Raw genomic sequence first — 22,186 nt, forward strand, 5'->3', positions numbered from 1 at the left:
CTATATTTTAACAGAACAAAGAAAGTGACTTTTTATTATTCTCTGCTCTGCAATGACATGATTTCTTCTTCTCTTGCTTTGCAGCTAATTATACAATCTCCTCCAAATTCTTCATAAACATAAATCTACTGTTTTTGGGGGTTGGTAAAGAACTACCCTGATTTACACAAATAGGGCACACCTAATCCTAACAAAATGTGTCAAAACCAAATTGAATAAGAAGACAAACTAAAAAGAACAAACCTTCAAAATCTGAGTAACAAAACTGACTTTATCACCCCTAAATATGGTGTACTAAGTATACAAATTAGCTTTCACATCATTACATCTGGAAAGTCTTAGCATTTATCACATTTATACTATGATTACCATTTTAATTCAGAGAATTCTGATGTTGCATATGTTTTTTTTTTTTTTTTTTTGGTTAAACTAACTGAAACTAAACAAAGTAAAAAACTAAAAAACAGACAAGCTTTTACAGACAAACCTTTTTTTACAAGCAAACCTTTCTTTGGGCCTGAAACAGAAGTATTTTATTTTCTGTGCCAGAAAACCAGATTATTTCTTTCAGTTATATCACTCCTTTTAACGCCAAATGTTTCCTCTTCCTACAAAACTTGCATCTTTCCTAGCCTTGAGCAGTCATGTCTATGATGACAATACTAAAACAAAAGAGATCCTGAAGGACTGGCAGACTGAAAGATGACTAAGAAGAGGTCAGAGCTGCCACTGTTTGTTTAGGAATAGATATCCTTCTGTAACTGGTATGAAGAGGAAATGATGATCTGGCAAAGTCAGAACTGGATCTGCTTGCTCTGAACAGCTGGAAGAGCAAAGGTGAAGCATGTGTGATTTAGTGTAAATCACTTTGTTAGAAAAATCCAGAGCATCATGGGAGTGATGCATAACTGTGGTTCATCAGACTGGTCCTTCTGCAGTATAGATTATGTCTGAGTGTGTTTGAGTTTGCTCAGTGTTTGAGATAAGGAAAGACTTTAAATCTTTCTACAATTCCTTAAGAAACCAGACCCCTGAACCGCAAACATATGACATAAGCAGCAGTGGTCAATAATTTAGAAGTTTATCTCCCTTTTGTACAATTCAGTGGGTGTTTAAACATTGATTTTACTGAAATCAGGCTCCTGGGTTTAAAATTAATTTTTAACTAATGTACAGAAAGAAATGCTTCATTAAGTTGCTGCTACTGTATTATATGTCACAACCCCATGTTTTGCTGTTGCAGAGGCCTCAGTTCAGCAGCCCTTCATCCTCCAAGCTAAAAAACTGTTAGCCTAAATCTCACTTAGGACTGGGTGACATGGGAGCTCATGTGATCATTACCAGTCCACTTTGCATTTAAGAAGAAAACAAGGGTTGAGAAATACTCTTTTAAAGCTGTTTTGCTTACCTAGGGCTTTGTGTAAGAAAGCTGCTTTGCTTCATGGATTCTCTTTGGACTCCCAGGTGTGTATGAAATCCTGACCTATAGCCCAGAGTCAAAGTCTGAATGTCCTCTTCCTGAAGTTTTTGATTTTGCATAGTCAAATTGTATGCATTGTTGGACTACAGTTCAGTAACGTGACATTCAACTTGCATTCATTTTCCTTCTATTAAGGGAAACGTGACTGTTCAGTAAAATTGATGATCTGCTATCTGCTTGACATTACTGGACTAGGTCATGCAATCTGAAATTTTGTGTAATAACCTGCAGAAACACTTAGGATCTTCTGGTCTTTTATTTAGTCTTGTCACTTCCAAGCTCACATTAAATATAATACAACAGCAAGAAATACGATGGGATGATTTTTATTACACTGAACTTTTTTATTTGCTATGTTATTACTATGTCAGGTTAAGGTAAATTTTAACAGCAAAGCACCAAATTACCCATTTATGGTTCCAGGATGGTAAATTAGAATGCCATAGATAGAAAACTCTGCAAAATTATGCAAGGCTCTATATTTTTTTTTTATTAATTTTAGAATGTCTCTTCTATATACAAATGGACAGAATATTAATAGCCAATGAAATATATGAGTCTGTATGTTGGTGTTATACTTTGCATTTAAAAATAAAGATGCTTATATACATTCTGTTGTATATTGTTTTAGCTGATAATGTACAGACAGTATTTTGCATGTGAAAACAAACATAGTTGCACATCAACACATAGGTCATAAGCCTATATTGGCCTTTGAGGTCAATGAAAATGATTTTAGTGACTTCAGTGGGCTTTCAGTTAGATCCTGGGTATAAGTATTGGTACTACTGGAGATGTAAACTTTATCTGCAATAGTAGATAAAAGTATTTACAGCAAAATGCATCAAGTCGTGACTGTTTTGTTTTCACTTACTAAGCTAAACTGTATTGGTTTTGTTCAGAAAGCTTTTACACAGCTTCACTCTCATTTCAGTAAAACAAGAATAAAATGTTTTAAGCCACTTTTTTGCCTCACATAATTTTACCAAAGAGTTTGGTGGTTCATGGATGGTTTCAATTAAGATACCATGTTCAATTTGGATAAATCAATAATTTGGAATAATCATGTTTATAAGTTCAAATGAACAGAATGAACAGAAGAAAATGCCTCTTTTCATCTTGATATTGTTTTAGGTTGAACAAATTTCATTGCTGACATTTGATTTTATTACTGGTTGAAGTTCAAATTACAACTGTGGCGGCATATTTGTTTCAAGTTTAAATTTCTTTTTGTTTTAGTGTAACTGTCAAGTGATGAAAAAAGTCAGATCATACAAATGACAGTTTTAAATAGAAAAAAATATTTTATAAGGCAGTTAAATTTCATTTGTCTTAGCTTCAAAGAAGAATGGGTTATTTCAAATTTGCAAAGTCACTAGCAACCAATTTTGTATCTGATTTGCTTCATTTGTAAAGGCATGCTGAAGCAAGCAATTTCCTGCCCATGTTCATTGTAAACACATCCCCACATTTCACAAACCATCAGAGATATTAGGTTCTAAAATCTAATTTGAAATACTTCATGAAGAAAGAGCTTTTTTCTTGTTGTCTCTTTCATCTTGTAACTTTTCTAAATGCTCTGACAAAAAGCAGGCTTAAATATGATGTTTGTCTGTATTCAGAGTGAAACTTGAAAGTGTTAAGAGATGGTACTGGACAAAGAAATATTGAGGAAACCATATTCTGTTGAAACGTAAAAACTAAGTTTCTTATAATGTGTATAATTTGCAAAGACTCATTTTGTGAAAAAAAATAGAATAAAAATCACAACAGTGATAAAACATCTCATGTTACCATTTTCAGGACAAAGATTTTCTGCTTTTAATGTTAACACTTTCATTTTACTTTCTATTTCTCATTATCTCACTTCATAAAATTGCAACGCTTTAAAAATTTAATCAGCTACAGTAATTTTCCCTCCCTCAAGGCACCTCTGCAAAAAGTTTCCTTCCTGCCTGGTTTGGTATTTGAGCTGTTTGTTGTAAGCTGGAAATTCTTCACAAAACATGACTTCTAGCTCCTGCACTTCTAGCTCCTTCCTTTTAAGCATGTTTGTCTACCAGCTCACTGGGGATTACTACACTACATTAAAATCCCTCACTCCTGTAAAATAAATGATCATTGTATTTGTTTCTTTGATTGTGAACATGGTTAGTTCTTTCTCATCTGATTTGGGATGTAAATGGAGCATTGGGAGTGGAGACCACATCAAAATCAAAACACAGCTGGCAAGTTTGTTTAGATCTTAGCACCTATGATAATATTTGTGACCTCTGCAACGTAATCATGGGTAGCTGTCCATGTTTTATGCTGTACTTCTTCCAGGCAGACCCATGAAGTCACACCTGTGACAATGATGGTGTTGGGAAAAATCATCACTGGCCTCATCTATGACAGGATCTATCTAAGAAAGCGCAGCTCTATAGGCCATAACTACAGTTAAACTGTAACCTGAGAACACTCATATGCACACAGACATGAAATGAGACTGTAAGCTCCTGAAACGTTGGCAACAATGCCATTTCTACTGATGTTATCACCAGTTAAACTGTACCCACTGGGAATTAATTTTCCAAAAATCCAAGTGTAGAAAAAGCCACTGTGAGTGCAATTGTTCATTGTAAATTGAGAGAGATTAAAAACATTACAAAAGAGATATTTTCCCCATACATCCCATTGAGTCTGCGTTTACATAGATTAAGCATGAAATGTTATGACATTTTCAGACTTTCCTTTAAAATGGCTCACAGCTAACAAAAGGAGACACTTAATTCTGCTAGCTTTGATACACAGCTGTTCAAATAAATTAGGCATTAGGGAGATGACCTTCTGGACTATTTGCACTTGAGCCTTTCTTTCTTTCTTAAAAGAATAGGTCTGTGTTTTTCTTTTAATTTCTCTAAGAAGAGTTGTAGACTTTGTGTCCTCAGCACAGAGAAGATGGACAGTACAAAAACATAAGAAGAAACAGGCAGAACTGAACTTTTTTTTTCGAAGCCTTGCCTGCTTACTGCAATAAGAGGGCTGCAATAATATCTGACAATGCTAGGGCCCTGAGAGCACTAATAAGCTTTAATGACCCTGACCTGTCTCACCTGAGAGGTCCACCTCCTGCAAATGGCCCAAGAGCTCCATTTAAGCACCAGTTTGGGAACATAGTACTTTCTCAAACTGATCTATTTCCAGCTCTGTCAATCCTGCATCCTGGATGGACTGTATCATGTTGGTATGTAGCCTTATTCTTCAGTCCTCTTTCTTCAGCTGGTTTTACCTCAAGCTGGGCTTTCTGTTTGTACATGGGAATACATCTCTACCTACATGTTAAGGGCCTGGTCTAAGCCTTAGTATAAATTTTAATGTCTACTTTTTTGTTTTGTTTTGCTTGTCCTGCAAAGTGTTCTGTGCCTTTTGGAGGTAACTACAGAACAGTGTGATCAAACTATTCTTAACTTCTTCCTGTAATGGGGCCTAGAAACAGATGGTGAAGAGGTATGTATATATCTATGGTATTGATGTGTATCCTATCCATGGAAAGAAAATTTTTCCTGGAGGACCAGGATAGACTGTCTTTGATATGATTTGTGCCTTCATAGCCATAAAGAAGTTGTAGAGTGAATATGCATACCTCAAACTAGGTTAGTCTATCCTGTGTAAGTTCTGTTGTACCTAAACTTCTAATAATGAGACTGAATTTGAAGCAGTCATTGGTATGTTATTATGTATATTGCATACATAGAACTCATGAATGGTTTTAAGTCCTTTCCGTTTTTTTTCTGGTAGCAGAAGGAGGTTTAACTTATCTACTTGACATGTGTTTGAAGTAAAAATGTTATCTTAGATTGATATAGCTAAGGACAATGTTTGATGATAATGTATTAGACCCAGATTAAAAGGTCACTATCTGGTGGTCATTTTACAGTCAAAAGGAAAGTAAGGAATGTGGATTTTGAAACATCTGTGTGAAGAGTATGATTTAAAAGCACTACTGTGCTTTTTTAATTAGTGTTATCCAGAACCTATTGTACGTGTGGAAGAAGTAACTTTGTTTCACATTGAAGCATTTGTTCAACTAAGAACTAGACCTGAGGAAATGGTGTTTTTCTCTGGGTTGCCAGCTGATGCTCAATCCTGTTTAAAAGGCACAGTCTTTCATGTGTGGTCTTCATCCTCAGTCCAGGTTTTGACTAGGACCCTAAGATAAATAGGAGTGGTAGGTGTGGGGAGGTTGACCCAAATAGAACTGATCTCTGAGCTTAATCTCAATTGCATTTCCCTTGCTAAGCACTGTAAAAATTATATGTATGAAGGAGCCTCTATGAAATTGTAGATTTGCATGTGTCCAATGCTCTTCTCTGAAGCATAAACAAATATAAAATCCTTATGGCTTTTTTTTTTTCTTTCTTTTTTTTTCTTTCTTTTTTTCTTTCTTTTTCCTTCTTTCTTTCCTTCTTTCTTTTTCCTTCTTTCTTTTTCTTCTTTCTTTTTTTTTTTCTTTTTTCTCTTCTTTTTTCTTCTTTCTTTTTCTTCTTCTTTTTCTTCTTTCTTTCTTCTTTCTTTTTTCTTCTATCTTTTTTCTTCTATCTTTTTTCTTCTATCTTTTTTCTTCTATCTTTTTTCTTCTATCTTTTTTCTTCTATCTTTTTTCTTCTATCTTTTTTCTTCTATCTTTTTTCTTCTATCTTTTTTCTTCTATCTATCTTTTTTCTTCTATCTATCTTTTTTCTTCTATCTATCTTTTTTCTTCTATCTATCTTTTTTCTTCTATCTATCTTTTTCTTCTATCTATCTTTTTTCTTCTATCTATCTTTTTTCTTCTATCTATCTTTTTTCTTCTATCTATCTTTTTTCTTCTATCTATCTTTTTTCTTCTATCTATCTTTTTTCTTCTATCTATCTTTTTTCTTCTATCTATCTTTTTTCTTCTATCTATCTTTTTTCTTCTATCTATCTTTTTTCTTCTATCTATCTTTTTTCTTCTATCTATCTTTTTTCTTCTATCTATCTTTTTTCTTCTATCTATCTTTTTTCTTCTATCTATCTTTTTTCTTCTATCTATCTTTTTTCTTCTATCTATCTTTTTTCTTCTATCTATCTTTTTTCTTCTATCTATCTTTTTTCTTCTATCTATCTTTTTTCTTCTATCTATCTTTTTTCTTCTATCTATCTTTTTTCTTCTATCTATCTTTTTTCTTCTATCTATCTTTTTTCTTCTATCTATCTTTTTTCTTCTATCTATCTTTTTTCTTCTATCTATCTTTTTTCTTCTATCTATCTTTTTTCTTCTATCTATCTTTTTTCTTCTATCTATCTTTTTTCTTCTATCTATCTTTTTTCTTCTATCTATCTTTTTTCTTCTATCTATCTTTTTTCTTCTATCTATCTTTTTTCTTCTATCTATCTTTTTTCTTCTATCTATCTTTTTTCTTCTATCTATCTTTTTTCTTCTATCTATCTTTTTTCTTCTATCTATCTTTTTTCTTCTATCTATCTTTTTTCTTCTATCTATCTTTTTTCTTCTATCTATCTTTTTTCTTCTATCTATCTTTTTTCTTCTATCTATCTTTTTTCTTCTATCTATCTTTTTTCTTCTATCTATCTTTTTTCTTCTATCTATCTTTTTTCTTCTATCTATCTTTTTTCTTCTATCTATCTTTTTTCTTCTATCTATCTTTTTTCTTCTATCTATCTTTTTTCTTCTATCTATCTTTTTTCTTCTATCTATCTTTTTTCTTCTATCTATCTTTTTTCTTCTATCTATCTTTTTTCTTCTATCTATCTTTTTTCTTCTATCTATCTTTTTTCTTCTATCTATCTTTTTTCTTCTATCTATCTTTTTTCTTCTATCTATCTTTTTTCTTCTATCTATCTTTTTTCTTCTATCTATCTTTTTTCTTCTATCTATCTTTTTTCTTCTATCTATCTTTTTTCTTCTATCTATCTTTTTTCTTCTATCTATCTTTTTTCTTCTATCTATCTTTTTTCTTCTATCTATCTTTTTTCTTCTATCTATCTTTTTTCTTCTATCTATCTTTTTTCTTCTATCTATCTTTTTTCTTCTATCTATCTTTTTTCTTCTATCTATCTTTTTTCTTCTATCTATCTTTTTTCTTCTATCTATCTTTTTTCTTCTATCTATCTTTTTTCTTCTATCTATCTTTTTTCTTCTATCTATCTTTTTTCTTCTATCTATCTTTTTTCTTCTATCTATCTTTTTTCTTCTATCTATCTTTTTTCTTCTATCTATCTTTTTTCTTCTATCTATCTTTTTTCTTCTATCTATCTTTTTTCTTCTATCTATCTTTTTTCTTCTATCTATCTTTTTTCTTCTATCTATCTTTTTTCTTCTATCTATCTTTTTTCTTCTATCTATCTTTTTTCTTCTATCTATCTTCTTCTTCTATCTATCTTTTTTCTTCTATCTATCTTTTTTCTTCTATCTATCTTTTTTCTTCTATCTATCTTTTTTCTTCTATCTATCTTTTTTCTTCTATCTATCTTTTTTCTTCTATCTATCTTTTTTCTTCTATCTATCTTTTTTCTTCTATCTATCTTTTTTCTTCTATCTATCTTTTTTCTTCTATCTATCTTTTTTCTTCTATCTATCTTTTTTCTTCTATCTATCTTTTTTCTTCTATCTATCTTTTTTCTTCTATCTATCTTTTTTCTTCTATCTATCTTTTTTCTTCTATCTATCTTTTTTCTTCTATCTATCTTTTTTCTTCTATCTATCTTTTTTCTTCTATCTATCTTTTTTCTTCTATCTATCTTTTTTCTTCTATCTATCTTTTTTCTTCTATCTATCTTTTTTCTTCTATCTATCTTTTTTCTTCTATCTATCTTTTTTCTTCTATCTATCTTTTTTCTTCTATCTATCTTTTTTCTTCTATCTATCTTTTTTCTTCTATCTATCTTTTTTCTTCTATCTATCTTTTTTCTTCTATCTATCTTTTTTCTTCTATCTATCTTTTTTCTTCTATCTATCTTTTTTCTTCTATCTATCTTTTTTCTTCTATCTATCTTTTTTCTTCTATCTATCTTTTTTCTTCTATCTATCTTTTTTCTTCTATCTATCTTTTTTCTTCTATCTATCTTTTTTCTTCTATCTATCTTTTTTCTTCTTCTATCTTTTTTCTTCTTCTATCTTTTTTCTTCTTCTATCTTTTTTCTTCTTCTATCTTTTTTCTTCTTCTATCTTTTTTCTTCTTCTATCTATCTATCTATCTATCTTCTTCTATCTATCTATCTATCTATCTTCTTCTATCTATCTATCTATCTATCTTCTTCTATCTATCTATCTATCTATCTTCTTCTATCTATCTATCTATCTATCTTCTTCTATCTATCTATCTATCTATCTTCTTCTATCTATCTATCTATCTATCTTCTTCTATCTATCTATCTATCTTCTTCTTCTATCTATCTATCTATCTATCTTCTTCTTCTATCTATCTATCTATCTTCTTCTTCTATCTATCTATCTATCTTCTTCTTCTATCTATCTATCTATCTTCTTCTTCTATCTATCTATCTATCTTCTTCTTCTATCTATCTATCTATCTTCTTCTTCTATCTATCTATCTATCTTCTTCTATCTATCTATCTATCTATCTTCTTCTATCTATCTATCTATCTATCTTCTTCTATCTATCTATCTATCTTCTTCTTCTATCTATCTATCTATCTTCTTCTTCTATCTATCTATCTATCTTCTTCTTCTATCTATCTATCTATCTTCTTCTTCTATCTTCTTCTTCTATCTATCTATCTATCTTCTTCTTCTATCTATCTATCTATCTTCTTCTTCTATCTATCTATCTATCTTCTTCTTCTATCTATCTATCTATCTTCTTCTATCTATCTTCTTCTATCTATCTTTCTTCTTTCTTTCTCAATTTTCTTTTCTCCTGTAAAATGTGCTTGTATACCATGCTGGAAAAGATTCCAGTGACTCTGCAGCCAGTCCGGGCCACAAAGGGAAACCCATATGGAATGTACTTGTTAAAGCAGAATAGCTTATACCACCATCCTTCCTAGCTGAGCTTAGATGCTATTTTCCTGTTGGCTATGGGTAGGGAAAAGGGGGCTTTAAACTACCATATTGACAGCCTCTTTCATGTCTCCATGAGGTTTTATGGACCTATAACATAAACAGCAGCAGCTCAATGCTCCTTGATTTTTAATAAGTTGGGGTTGGCACACATGGCTGGAGACTAGACTAATGTGAACTTCAATTGCTTTTCACCCTTCACCTCTTCATTTATGTTGTGGATCACTCTTTTCCTTACTAAGCTGTGTATAGTTCTGTCCTGGTTTTGGCTGGAGTTCCTTTTTAAAGTGTTCTTTTGATTCAGGAACAGATTATATTGTAAATGTTTATATCAGGTTAATCAATGCTATTACACAAAGTGTAATAAATTTAGGGAAGCTTTTGGGTAAATAAGTAACTAGAAGAAAAAGCAGTGTGAACAGTGATGTAAAGAGGACATAAAAGAGTTAAGGAATTTCCAGAAAATTTACTGTTCTGGCATGTTCTTGTCTGAGTTTCAGGAAGTATGTAAGAGAACAAAGAGTTGATTGATGAGTTAACAATGTGCATATAACGGAATAGTCTGGAGATATCTGTCACATATTGTTGTTCCTAAAGTCATGTTCGTTAACAGAGGCTTTTCAAGTGTTAGTATGTATTGATTAATGACAGGATTAGATGGATTACCAGCCACTGTGTGACATGCTTACTGACAGACTTTTCTGCCCTCTGCAAAGGTAGAAATTAAACTAAAATGCTGGAAGTGAGGGTTCATAAAAATGGATGTCTCCATGTTGCTGTGCCTCTCTTTGCATGGCAGTTGCCTTAGCTTTATGCCCTTTTACACCCAGGATTCTTGCACAGATAGGCACTAGGACTGACCTTCACAACAGCCAAAACTATAAATTAAAGAGGAATCATGAGAGAAGATAGGTTAGGCACCTAAGATAGTCAACAAGAAAAACAGTAAGAGGCTGTAGTCCGAGGCTGCCACCTTCCCAGACTTTACATTTTTATTCAGTCTTTTCCTTTAAAATGGTGCTAGAGATGTGGGACAGTGATACTCTTCCTTATATGTTTTGACTATTATAGTTAGCTAGTGTGGCTGAAATGCTGAAATAGTAGATTCCAAGTTCGTGATGGTCTATGCACACTCAGATCAGCATTGTCCTATCTCCAAAGAGAATAGTATTTAGGAGAACAGTAGACTGTTGTCTCGGTTTCAGACCAAGTGGATGTTTTCTGACATACTTTAGGTGACATAAAGTATTTGGCTCTCTGTCAATGGGAGTTGACTAAAATTCCTTATGGCATATAGACAATCTATTGCTCACCTCTGGCATTAAAGTCTGTTATCAAGAGCGTGTAACTTGTAAGTCAACTGCTAATCCTTGCTAGTGTGCTTGGTAGCAATTCACTTTTAATGTTCATTCCTCTTACTGTATATGTTGTATTGCTACATGCCTTACATTTTTTTCTTAGTTGTGGAATTCATTATTTCAGAGAACTGAAACTCTTTGAGATTTACTGTTGGGTGTGGAGTCCTTTTTATGTATTGATAATTTGTCTTTCATATAAAGATTTTTCAGACAATTTTTCACTTTTATTTCTTTTCAATGTGTTTTATTTAGAAGATATTTTTCTTGCAATAACATCTACAACCTAGAAAATAGTAAGCATAGTTCCTTAAGCTTACTGGCTGTTAACTATTGGCCTACCAGACTACTTAGTTTTTATATTTGTATATTATTGTTGTGCTTTTTCTTTCCCATTTCATTATAAAGCAAGCTTATATAAATGCTGGCTTCCTGCTTTGTTTTAATGTTCTGTATGTGCTGAAATGACAGAGGGATGTGCATAGGGTCTGATCATTTGAAATCAGCTGTAAGGACAATATCAGAAAGCTGAGATACTTTTTTAAGCAATGATCTTAGCATGCTGAGTAGAACTGAGCTCCAGCTTCACTGTAGTAAATAGTATTTGATCACTGTTGCAAAGGACCACAAGAACTGTAGAGGCGCATCCAAAACTATCAGCACTATATCAGGTACAGGCTTGAGGTCTGGTAATAGGGATGATAGGCTGGAAATAGGGCTATAACAGGCAGCGTGGGGATTCTGGGAATGGTATATACTACAGCACACCTTGCATACTGTTTGTTCAGATATCCAGTTTTCTGTTGTGGACAGTCATGAACACACCAGGCAAAAAAGCAGGCTAGAATAAAGATGGCACTTAAAACTCCTTTGACTTCTTTCCATTCTCTCACCCACTATGTTCTACAGCCAGAATGTAGTATACGATTTCTGTAGCAATAACGGATGTCTTTATATAAAAAAAAAAACTAAGAATTTCTATGAACCTGTCTATGTATTTATATCTTAAAGATTTCACTTTCATATGAAATCTCAAACTATCTGTCCTCCCACTCTGCTGGGGAGTGATGTGTGTCAAGTGAAGCATCTCTAAGCCCCAGGAGAAAAAGCTATCTTTGTACGTTTCTCTGCAAGACATCCTCCTTGTAAGATAGCTCCCTTTCACCCCCTCACTTACTCTGCACCGGTTTTCCCACCCAGTCTGCTCCTTTTCATGTTTTATTTTCTCAACGTTTTCCCATTTTCCATCCTTAACCTATGCACACTCTTTCCAGATGTGTGGCAAACATTGCCTTTCACAACACAGTTCCAAAAACAAAAACATTCCAGAGGCTAATTTATCTCAGAACATTGAAGGCTTTGTGTGAGCAGATACCAGATGAGTTCAGAAACTTGTAGAGGCCTCTATTTCTAATCTTCCTGGTAATGAGTCAAAAATCTGTGGACACAGTGTCACTAGGAAACCTGCTCCTTCTGACACTGGATGGGGCATAAAAATTTCTGTAGCTGAGCTGATATTCATCCTTATGATGTTATAGTTGTTGATTTTGAGATTTTGTAATTTTATCATTTGGTAGGGCAATCTTGTAATGATTACAAGATTTGCAACCCTTTGAGGCACTCTTTGCAAAATACTTGAAGCTGGTTTCTGTGACAGATTGCAAATTTGAAGTAAAAACTGGACTTGTTGTGATTTGGCCTTGCTTCTCCAATGGACCTGACCATATAACAAAAAGAACTAGTAACTGTTGTGACTGGAGTAGATGATTGCCCAGGTTTACAGATATACAAGAGTTTTTGATAAGTTGCTATTTTATTTACTAGTAGAGAAAACTATGGGAAAATTAAGGCACTGGGATGAAAGCATGTGCTATGTCTAGGCAGTAGCATGAAATTTCTCTGAAAACTTGTGCACCTAAGCATGTAGAGGATAAGAGACTAGAAGGCCAAGGATGCCTGGAGATAAAACTCCTAATAAAAGCTCCTGTGTGTTTGCTGTTAAATTCCAAGCATTCTGGAGAACATATAATCTTCAAGCTAACAAATATTTAAATTATTTACTGTTTTACTATATGTAGAGATGTTTCTTAAAGGCATTTTAGTTGGCTTTTGTTTTGAGGTTATGACTTTCCTTGGAAGCTAATTCAAACCCCTTTTTGTTCAAATCTATTGTGTTTTTCATTTTATTACTTAGTGCTTTATAGAAAGAACTTGAAGTGGTTCTTGGTGTTGTTAACTAGTAATATGTATTCCAGGAAATATCTAGTGGCTTAAATCAAGCTCAGAACAGCTGCAGTAGAAGAGATGTTCATAATCTTAAACGTGTTGAAAAAAAGCATGTTGTAGTAATGGATCATGACAGTTAAAAATGAAGTCCTTCCCAGTCTTTGTAGTTATTTGGTAAGAATGAGACTTAGAACTATTTGTATAATGTCAGGAATCACTTGTGAATAACTTAGTTCACAACTGACACAAACATTTATTGGATATACTCTTTCTATGTGTACTCCATCTTAGTAGCTGCATAGTTTAAAAGAAAATGTACAAAACATATCCTTTCTTTTCAAGCAGGCTTTTCTGAATGTAGATTAAAAGCCTCTACAAGAAATACCTTGTTGATAACAGAACAAACATGTTAGGTAGCAAAACTATCTACAAGTTTTTGATCATAAGCTTTGTTTTTTTTGACAAAATAGAATTTACTTTCCCTGCCCATGAATTTCTTGATCACAGCTCTGAGATGGACAGCAAGGCAGTGGAGTCTTCTGTAGACAGAGAGGGTAAAATCTAGGCAATGTTCAGTGTTTCTTCCACTGAGTTTTCTGGTAAGCTGCCAACCATTCACAGGATGATAATCTTCTGTCACTATCAGCTTGGATCAGAAAAGAAGCATTAATGGTATTCATCATATATTTCTCTACTACACAAGCTATTGTTACTTGTTCATTTTTATTTTTTATGTGAAAATACTTCCTTATAGTTTCATCCTGTTTTATATGCGCACTTTGATTATATAGTTGCATTTATTTTATTGAATCTCCTTTCTAACTTCACAGTTTGAACATTAGACCTATCTCTTCAGAGCTTTTTGGGTGAGTACTGTTTATGCATGAAATGCAGGAGAAGCTTCAACAGTTTTTGAGAAAGTGTGACTGACATTTGATTAGACAGATTAAGTTGAACTGCTCAGGTTTGTCTTTTTACTTGTAAACATTGCTTCACTTCCTCTTTGCAAATGAAGGACAGATTTATATGTTTTATACCAGCAGATCAATATGCATTAAAAGCAGTCAAAGAAAAAATGAGATTTTGTTATTGTTTCACTAAGGGCTACAAATGAAATAATGTCAGTTTGTGAATTCAGTGGTGTAAATTACCCATGTCTTATTATTAGGCATAAATTAAAGGATAATCTAATGTCATTAGGGGATCACTTGCAGGATTAAAACTACCTTTTCCAGAGACCGATTTTTCTGGTTTCTGTTTACTTGAGAAACTTTCAGTAGTGTTTGTTCCTTTTCTTAAACAAAACAAAGTTTCTTCAGAAAGAATTCCTCACTTAAGTATGGTTTAATTCATAGTTGTTTGCCATGTCATATCTGCAGAATTCAAACTTTTTCCATTTAATTGGGCTATTCACTACCTTTCATATGTCTAAAGTTTAATTTTTGTTTTCAGTATTCTCAACTACATTTCTTAGGTTAGAGTTGTGTTTTTACCGTAGTTTTCAAAGCCCCAAAGAAATTTTAAATTCCCGTGATTCTCAAGGTCAACATAAAATAAGAGTGAATACTTGGTTTCAGCAACCTTTATAGACCTGTGGTTAATCAGGGATAAGAATAATCAGATTTTGAAGGAAAATGCTAGAATGTCATGCAGATTAGTCTGAATGACAAAAAAATACAGGTACTAGACTTTGTCTACAAAGGAATTTGCATCTGAAAATTGGTTGGGATGCTGAATCCCCAAAATTATCTGTCTGAGAGCTTTATCACCTCTTAATAGTTTCTGCTGTGAAAAATCCTCTTTTCTGGTTGCATTCCTCTGAGATGAGAAAGAGGAAGAGATGTGATCATGATTGAGAAAGAACAGGTGGGACACCAAGGCATTGTTTCAAACATTTTTTTCTGAATAGTTACTGTCTTTACACAGCACCACTATTTCTACAATTTGGCTTTATCGCTCTTCTTGCTGTAATTAATTCATTTATAAGCAAGGATGAACTTGTTTGGTAATAGAATAAAATATCTCCAGAGCCATCAGCAGGCAGTAGCTTTTCTTCTGGGAAAGAAGTCAACAGAACTACATTCTGATTGGTTTTCAACCTGCCTGACAGGTTTATTGCAGAGCATCCTTAGCTTTAGAGATAGAGGATCTTGTGTTCTCAGCCAGTCTGGTGTACAGATGTCTGGAAGCTGGTGTCACCGTGCTGATTCAGCCAGCTAGGGATGACAGTGTCTGTGTGGTTGTACAAACCTGGAATCTGGCTCCCACGGCTGTTGAGATTAGATCAGCCTGTAGGACAGGATTAGGAAAGCGGAATCTGTGCATGCACAACAAGCACCCTGTCAAAACTGGATTATTTTTTTACCTTTCTGATGCTGCAAACCTAAAAGTGCTAGGGAGCATTATATTGCTATGAAAACACATTCTTTTCTACTACACCTACCATTAAACACAGCTTCCTCTAGGGTTTGCAATATATTACCTAACTAATATGCCTATTGAACTTTAATTGACTGCTTGGATAAGAAATTAACGATGTGTTTTTTACTTTAGCTGTACTAACAAATGTATCTTCACACTAAGGAAAATATATAAGGATGACTGATTTAAAACCTTGTCAGATCCATTAATCTGTGAAAATACATAGCATTAATCCCAAATTTAGAAAAATCAAACCTCTTTATTGATTGTACTTGATTTTACAATCAAAAAATAAAAAATGTTTGTCTTGCAAGAGAATATTGTTGGTGAGTTAACAAATATTTCATATCCTGAGCCAAAACTCCATCTGGAAGCATCAGAGAACTAACGTCTGTGATTTTTAAAGATTTTGTGGCATTTTTTTGGCAAGAATAGAGGTGATAATAGAATTGAGAGAACCATAGCCAGATTGCTCCTGCGGGAGGGGAGGGGTGGTTTGTTTTTGTTGCTGTTGTGAATCTGCTGACACCCCTGAAATCTCATGGGATTGTTTTGAATTTGAGGGCTACAATTAAGATTAAAATCTAGCTCATCACAGCATAGTCCTAAAGGTGTTCTCTAGGCCAGAACAGGCCCCTGGGATATTTCATGCAAATTGTGATTTTATGTTAGGGAGGTAGAGAACAACTAACACTATTCCTTGCTCCTGAAAGTGGCTTGGTATAAAGATATGTAGACATTGACATCACCATGGTACTTCCACTGACCAAAGAAGAAAGGATACTTTTGGTGTTTAATATGGTATCCATCTCCCATGGTGGCCGAGACTAGGTTCTAATTAAGAAATTCTTACCCAGATTGGTGTTGTTTGTTCAGTCCTGTTGGATAAGCCATATTACCTTGCTCTTATTTCCCCTTAATGCTTTCTTATTCTTTCCTCAGTAAATTAAGTAATTATTGCTTGTCAGACTCAGAAATGATGGACTAAGCTTTAAAACTTATCAGAAAATAGTAATTTCCAGTTTTTCAAAGGAAAATATGGATTTTTACTGAAAGTAGCATTTTTTCTGAGAATGTCTGAAGCATGTAAAACACTTCAACAGGCAAGAGTCTAGGCAGAAACAATCAGCTAATAAATATAGGATCTGAAAACCTTTTGGCATTTGCAGAATCTGCAGGAAAAGATATAGAAAGTACAGATCATGAACTGAGTCAACATGTTTACTGTTAGTAAAAAAGCAAACATCAGTTTGGGCATATGAACAAAGCTATGGTTTGGAAGGCCCAAGGATAAACTGTAAGGATTGGGCTTTCAAACATGAGTTCTTTTGATTTCATTGTTTGAGCGATTGCTACTAACCCAATTGAGGAGAGCTAATAAAGTGATTCAGGGGCTCATCTATGAAACTTGAATGAAACAGCAGCGTTTTATGCTACAGAAGGTCAAGAAAAATGTACTAAGTTTAAGTCAAAAAGCTGCTGAAAAGGGGGGTGTAATCTGCTGTTTCACTGACCATGTAAACAAATAATAAATAATGTGCTTAACCTTCACAAAGAAATTCCTTTTGAGGACTTTTCAGTCGCCTACTAAATTCAGCAACATGAGAATCTCCTGGGAAATGGAAACTGATATGGGAGTTTTGAAAGGTGGTGTTCTGTGAGGTGAATACATTTGTCTGAGGAAAATAAAGTACTCAGATTCAGAGAATTAAAAAGTCGGGTCTGTCTAGAGCTGAACTCATAGGAAGAGGGCAAAGGCTTTTGAGTTAAGTTCTGGTCTGAAGAGGTTTGGAGCTGTGATGAAGCTCCTGTTGTACTGCTTTGCTCTGTTCTCATCAGAAAAACTCCAAAGTAAAAAAAAAAAAAAATCAATACTAGAAGTCTAGTTCTTCAGATACAATCCTTTTTTTACTTTATCTTGCACATTTTTTATATTTATATACTGCATATTGACCAGAATAATTATAAATGGTATATTAAAAGTATCATACAACTATGACTTTTAACTTAATCTTTCCATGACAGATGCTTCATTATGTAGAATAATGCATTAGAAATTGTTTGTGAACAAATTTTTATTCAATATAAAAGAACTAGAAAAGTATTTACTTTGGTCACAGTCTGATGTAACTTCAGCAGATAAATGCCTGGTCACTGGCAGTCTTAAACAGACAGATGAGGCTATCAAAGTTGCCGGATATTCTTGGGGATGAAAGGAATTAATGAAACTAAAGTTAGGAAGAAGTTTGGTATTTCCTGTTAAAGCCAGTGTTAATACGCAGTTCTTTTCACAGGTCAAATAAGTAGGCCAACAAAAACTGGAGTATTTCCAACCAAAAAAAAAATCCAAGAAATATATGAAATTAATAGCAATGTTTTTTTCCTACTTGAAATTCCTAATTAAGTGTGAAGTAATGACATAAAGGATATAGACTGAGGAGCTGTGTGTGAGAAAATCACAAATGGCTAAGATACCACTGCAGAATATCTCATTTGTCAGAATGTCATTCATGTTCAGGATTATAGTATCCCTTTTATGATGACTATAAAATGATTTTGGTTATGAAGCTAACTTAATATTTCATGTCATATTAATTTCATTTTGCATAAAATTAGAGCTAAACTAGCAAGTCTGCAAAAGAACCTATGATACTGAATTATTAAGACTTTCTAACCGTGAATTCACCTTGTTTTATTCTAGCACATTAGGAATGATCATGACCTGTATCTTGGCCAGAGTTGCCAGAATGAGTTCTATAAATATTTTTTTAGGTATATAAGAATTGCCTTAGTAAAGCTATCAATCCTAGGTCTGTCTTCTGCTATGGGTAACAGTAGAAGTCAAAAGTTTAACATGCTCCCTTCCACTCAGCCTAGTTCCAATACTTCATCATGGTCAGATATTTTCTTCTGCCCCCTTTCCATGCTTTAGAGGACACCTATTGGTAACTTTTGTATCTGTAGAGGTTGATTTTCATCAGTAAATGTATACATTTCAAGAATGCATTGAAAGTACACCCCAGTTATGCTATATGGCAGTGAATTCCACAGGTTAATTTTGTATTATACTCATGTTTGTGGTTGAGGCTTATTTGTAGTTTTACTGCTTTAAGTTTGGTCACAAATGGTTTTGTGAAGCAAATATATTTTGTGGTACAGCACCAATGATTTGCAATTACTAACAAATACAGCACCAACCACAACTCCTTGTGTAGGACTTCAGTTTATTCTACTTCTCAAAGATACCAAGACTGAGATAAGTTTTCTCTTAAGGCTGGACAAATCATGTTATTAGACAGAGTACTCGAGAGATTTTGGAGCTTAGAGGAAAATAGGTATATCATAAATATTGGATACAGAAATTTCATAAACATGGGAAATCTTATTATTTAGATGGTTTGTACAGTTGCTGTTAGTTGTATCTCATTTAAGAAGTCTTATATGGGTTCTTGTCCAGAGCATCTCTGCAGGTCTCATGACACTGACACTGCAGCTGAGTTTGTTTGGCAAGTAAATACTTTCAGCTGGTTAATTCCCACCCATTGGTAGGACTTTGTCAGATGTTACTACTGCTGTTCATTGACAAATTTTACTCCAGAACAAGCCCATTCTTTTGCTGGAGACCCAGTGAGCTGGGACTTCTTTCTCAAAGGTGTGGCTGTAATTAATTATGTAAGTTTAGACTTTGTTGTGTCCTGGTGGAATAGCTTAATTGGGATCCTGTTTCAGTGCTTAGGAAATTCTTCCTCTGTTCTTGAAATTGTCAAATGAGCCACTCTTACTTGGTGCAGATAAATGTGGTCACCTTCTCTCTGCTGTCTCACTTAGTCCCATGCTGTTGCCCTGACACATGCACCTGGATAAGAGTCATTTGCTACTCCTTATGCTACAAGAGCACAAATCAGATAACCAATATTTGTGTTGTTGTGGGTGCTTTTTGTGCATAATAGGAGAATTTGGGAGTGCCTGACTACTTTTTCTGATTGCTAGCAAAGCATCTTCCCTCTATTCAAAATAAGGTAATTACAGTGAGCTGAGTTTCTGGTGTCTTCCTCATGACACCAAACTAGATTTTCTTATTGCTCTATCCTTTTTGGCCTTTTTATATGACTTCCCATACTAGCAAAGGACTACGTGATCCTCCATCCACTGCATAACAATACTAGATGATTCTGGCCCTATGTTTAGAAGCTGTGGTTTATCCTGACAACTCAGTTCAGTGGAAACTCCATTCATTGCTTTACAGTATCATCTTTTCCAGGTTTTAGTTCCCTCAAATCTACTAAATAGAAGAATGCTTTTTCTTTCAGTCTATTTCAGTGTCTAAAAGACTGATTTATTTGCTACTCTTGCTGAGATTTTTTGCTTCAATTGCTGTAAGAAAATCACTCTATGGCTAATATTTTGAAGAATTAGATGAGGTTCATAGATTTTTTTAATCCAACAGCTACTGGCAAGTCCTGGAAATGTGATAAACAGTGATTCCATAACTTAAATTTACCTGAATTTATCTTTTAAAATAGCTACCTGCCAAACAAGTAAATAAAACTCTTATTTGTCTGTTTTCGGTGGGACTATGCAACTTTCAACCAGTAACTTGTGCTTTTCTGTTTTCTGTTTAGTCATTTAGTATTTTTTTCTTGAGGTCCTTGTACACATGATATGACAGCTTCATTTCAATTATGTTGCTAGCTGGTCTAGGGAAGTGATTGTCCAACTCTACTCCACAGTGTTGTGGCCTCACCTCGGGTACTGTGTGCAGTTTTGGGGCACCACAATAAAAGGAGGACATAAAACTATTAGCATTCAAAGGAAGTCTGTGAAGGTTGTTAAGGTCTAAAGGGCATAATGTATGAGGAGCAGCTGAAGTCATTTGGTTTTGAAGTTCAAGTTGGTTCTGGGGGGTAACCAAACAATTTGGTTGACTGAGGCACATGGTGGCTCATGGTGGTCAACAGCTTCCTTATGAGGTAGAGGGGGAGATGTTGATTTCTTCTCTCTGACATTGATAGGACCTAAGGCAACATCATGAAGCAGTGACAAGGAAGGCGCAGGTTGAATATCAGGGTAAGGGTTCTTTACCCAGAGGGTGGTCGGGCATGGGAACAGGCTCCCCAGGGAAGTGGTCACAGCAGTAAGCCTATTGGAGTTCAAGAAATGTTTGAACATTTCTCAGACATGTAGTTTAACTTCTGGGTGGTCCTTTGTGGAGCCAGGAGTTGGACTTGATCCTTGCAGGTCCCTTCCAACTCGGTGTATTCTATGATTGTATAAGCTTTTTTGATAAACAGAAAAGACTTCTCTGCTCTTATTCTCACTATAGGCACTGCTTGAATCATATTTCAGTCTTTTCCGTGTTTTCCTCAAAATCTTGTATAAGTAGTAAATCTTGTAGTTTGATATCAATCTTAGTAATTCCTTAATGGGGTGTGGGGAGGTGAAGAATAATCTTAAGTCTTCCTTGCCATTGCTCTGCTTGCATTTTCCAGAACTTCATTGTCTTTTTTTCTATGGCATAATGATTTGAGAATCTTGTCCACATCTTGTCTAGACAGCTGGGTGGAAAGCAGAAGAATCATGCCATAAGGAACTTGATGTACAGTGCTCAATTGAGTTGGGACACAGAATTTAACTGTGCTTATGAATGCTGCTGTATTGTAAATAATGCTTAGTAAGTCTTAGCTGGTTTCCAAATCTGCAATCTTGGAGAGCAAAAAAAAAGTTACAAGTTAGGGAACTTTCTATTTTGAGCCCTTTCTGTATTTTAAAATATTTTTAATAGCTGAAAAATCATAATTTCTATGGCTTTCTCTAAACAGCCATTTTGCCTTTGTTTCGAGTCCAATCTAGTATTATGTATTGAAGTTGACTTATTTTCTTTTAATATTTTTATACAAGGGAGAAAACTAGGCATTGCAGTTCTGTTCATTAGTGTTAAACAATTGATATGCACACAGTATATTACAGAAATCTCCCTGGAGCTAAAAGTATTTTGGGAGGCATGTACAAGTGTTTAAGATTCAGGTGTCTGTCTGTATCTTTCAGAGACATTAAAAGAAACAGACTAACTAGTAGGTGTAGCTTAGTCACAGAATCCTACATGTAGTAGTCATAAATCTAGTCTATTATTCCACTGTCTATTTTCATTAGTGCTATCAACTCCCCTGCACAGCTGGACTTAGAAGCAAGCTATATATTGTAGAGAACTTTCAAAATACTATGGTCTTTTCACTGAAGAGTCAAAGCTGAAGAGTTTGTACTACCATGATGATCCTCAAAAATATAAATGTTAAATAATCTAAATGTGTTTTTTAAAACATCTAGAGCTTCCACCTCAATCTTATTTGTGTTTTTTTCCTTCCTCTGAGCAAATTCTGAGATTTTATACCAGTTGTCTAGGTGAAACTTCTATTTTCTGGTGCAATTGTCATGAGAAAAATATTCTGTCTTTCTTGTATGGTAACATTTCCAAAAGTAATATGTTCTAAAATATTTGAGTTGTTTTGTACAATTCAAAACCCTTTTGCTATGATCTTCTGGATTGTATATGAAGATGTTCAAAAAAGGTTTGTGTCCCAGAACAAGTTTAAAGAATAAATCACACAAGGATTCATTTTTGTGGACTCCCCAGCATAGATAGCTCCATAGAGGTATACG

General features: G+C 34.0%; 1 long non-coding RNA gene across 3 annotated transcripts in view; it reads left to right on the forward strand.

Moving 5' to 3' along the window:
- Positions 1-4,602: 4,602 nt before the first annotated feature.
- The window catches only part of LOC121071421, a 40,123-nt gene continuing 22,539 nt past the window's right edge, over positions 4,603-22,186 (forward strand). The window contains exons 1-2 of one of the 3 annotated variants that reach the window (XR_005820587.1): positions 4,657-4,706; positions 4,876-4,969. This is a non-coding gene — a long non-coding RNA (uncharacterized LOC121071421). Of the gene's footprint in view, positions 4,707-4,875; positions 4,970-22,186 lie in introns of all 3 variants that reach the window. The other 2 variants (XR_005820588.1, XR_005820586.1) reach the window with 2 other exon arrangements.

Source organism: Cygnus olor, chromosome 5, assembly GCF_009769625.2.
Source record: "Cygnus olor isolate bCygOlo1 chromosome 5, bCygOlo1.pri.v2, whole genome shotgun sequence".
NCBI classification, from domain to species: domain Eukaryota; kingdom Metazoa; phylum Chordata; class Aves; order Anseriformes; family Anatidae; genus Cygnus; species Cygnus olor.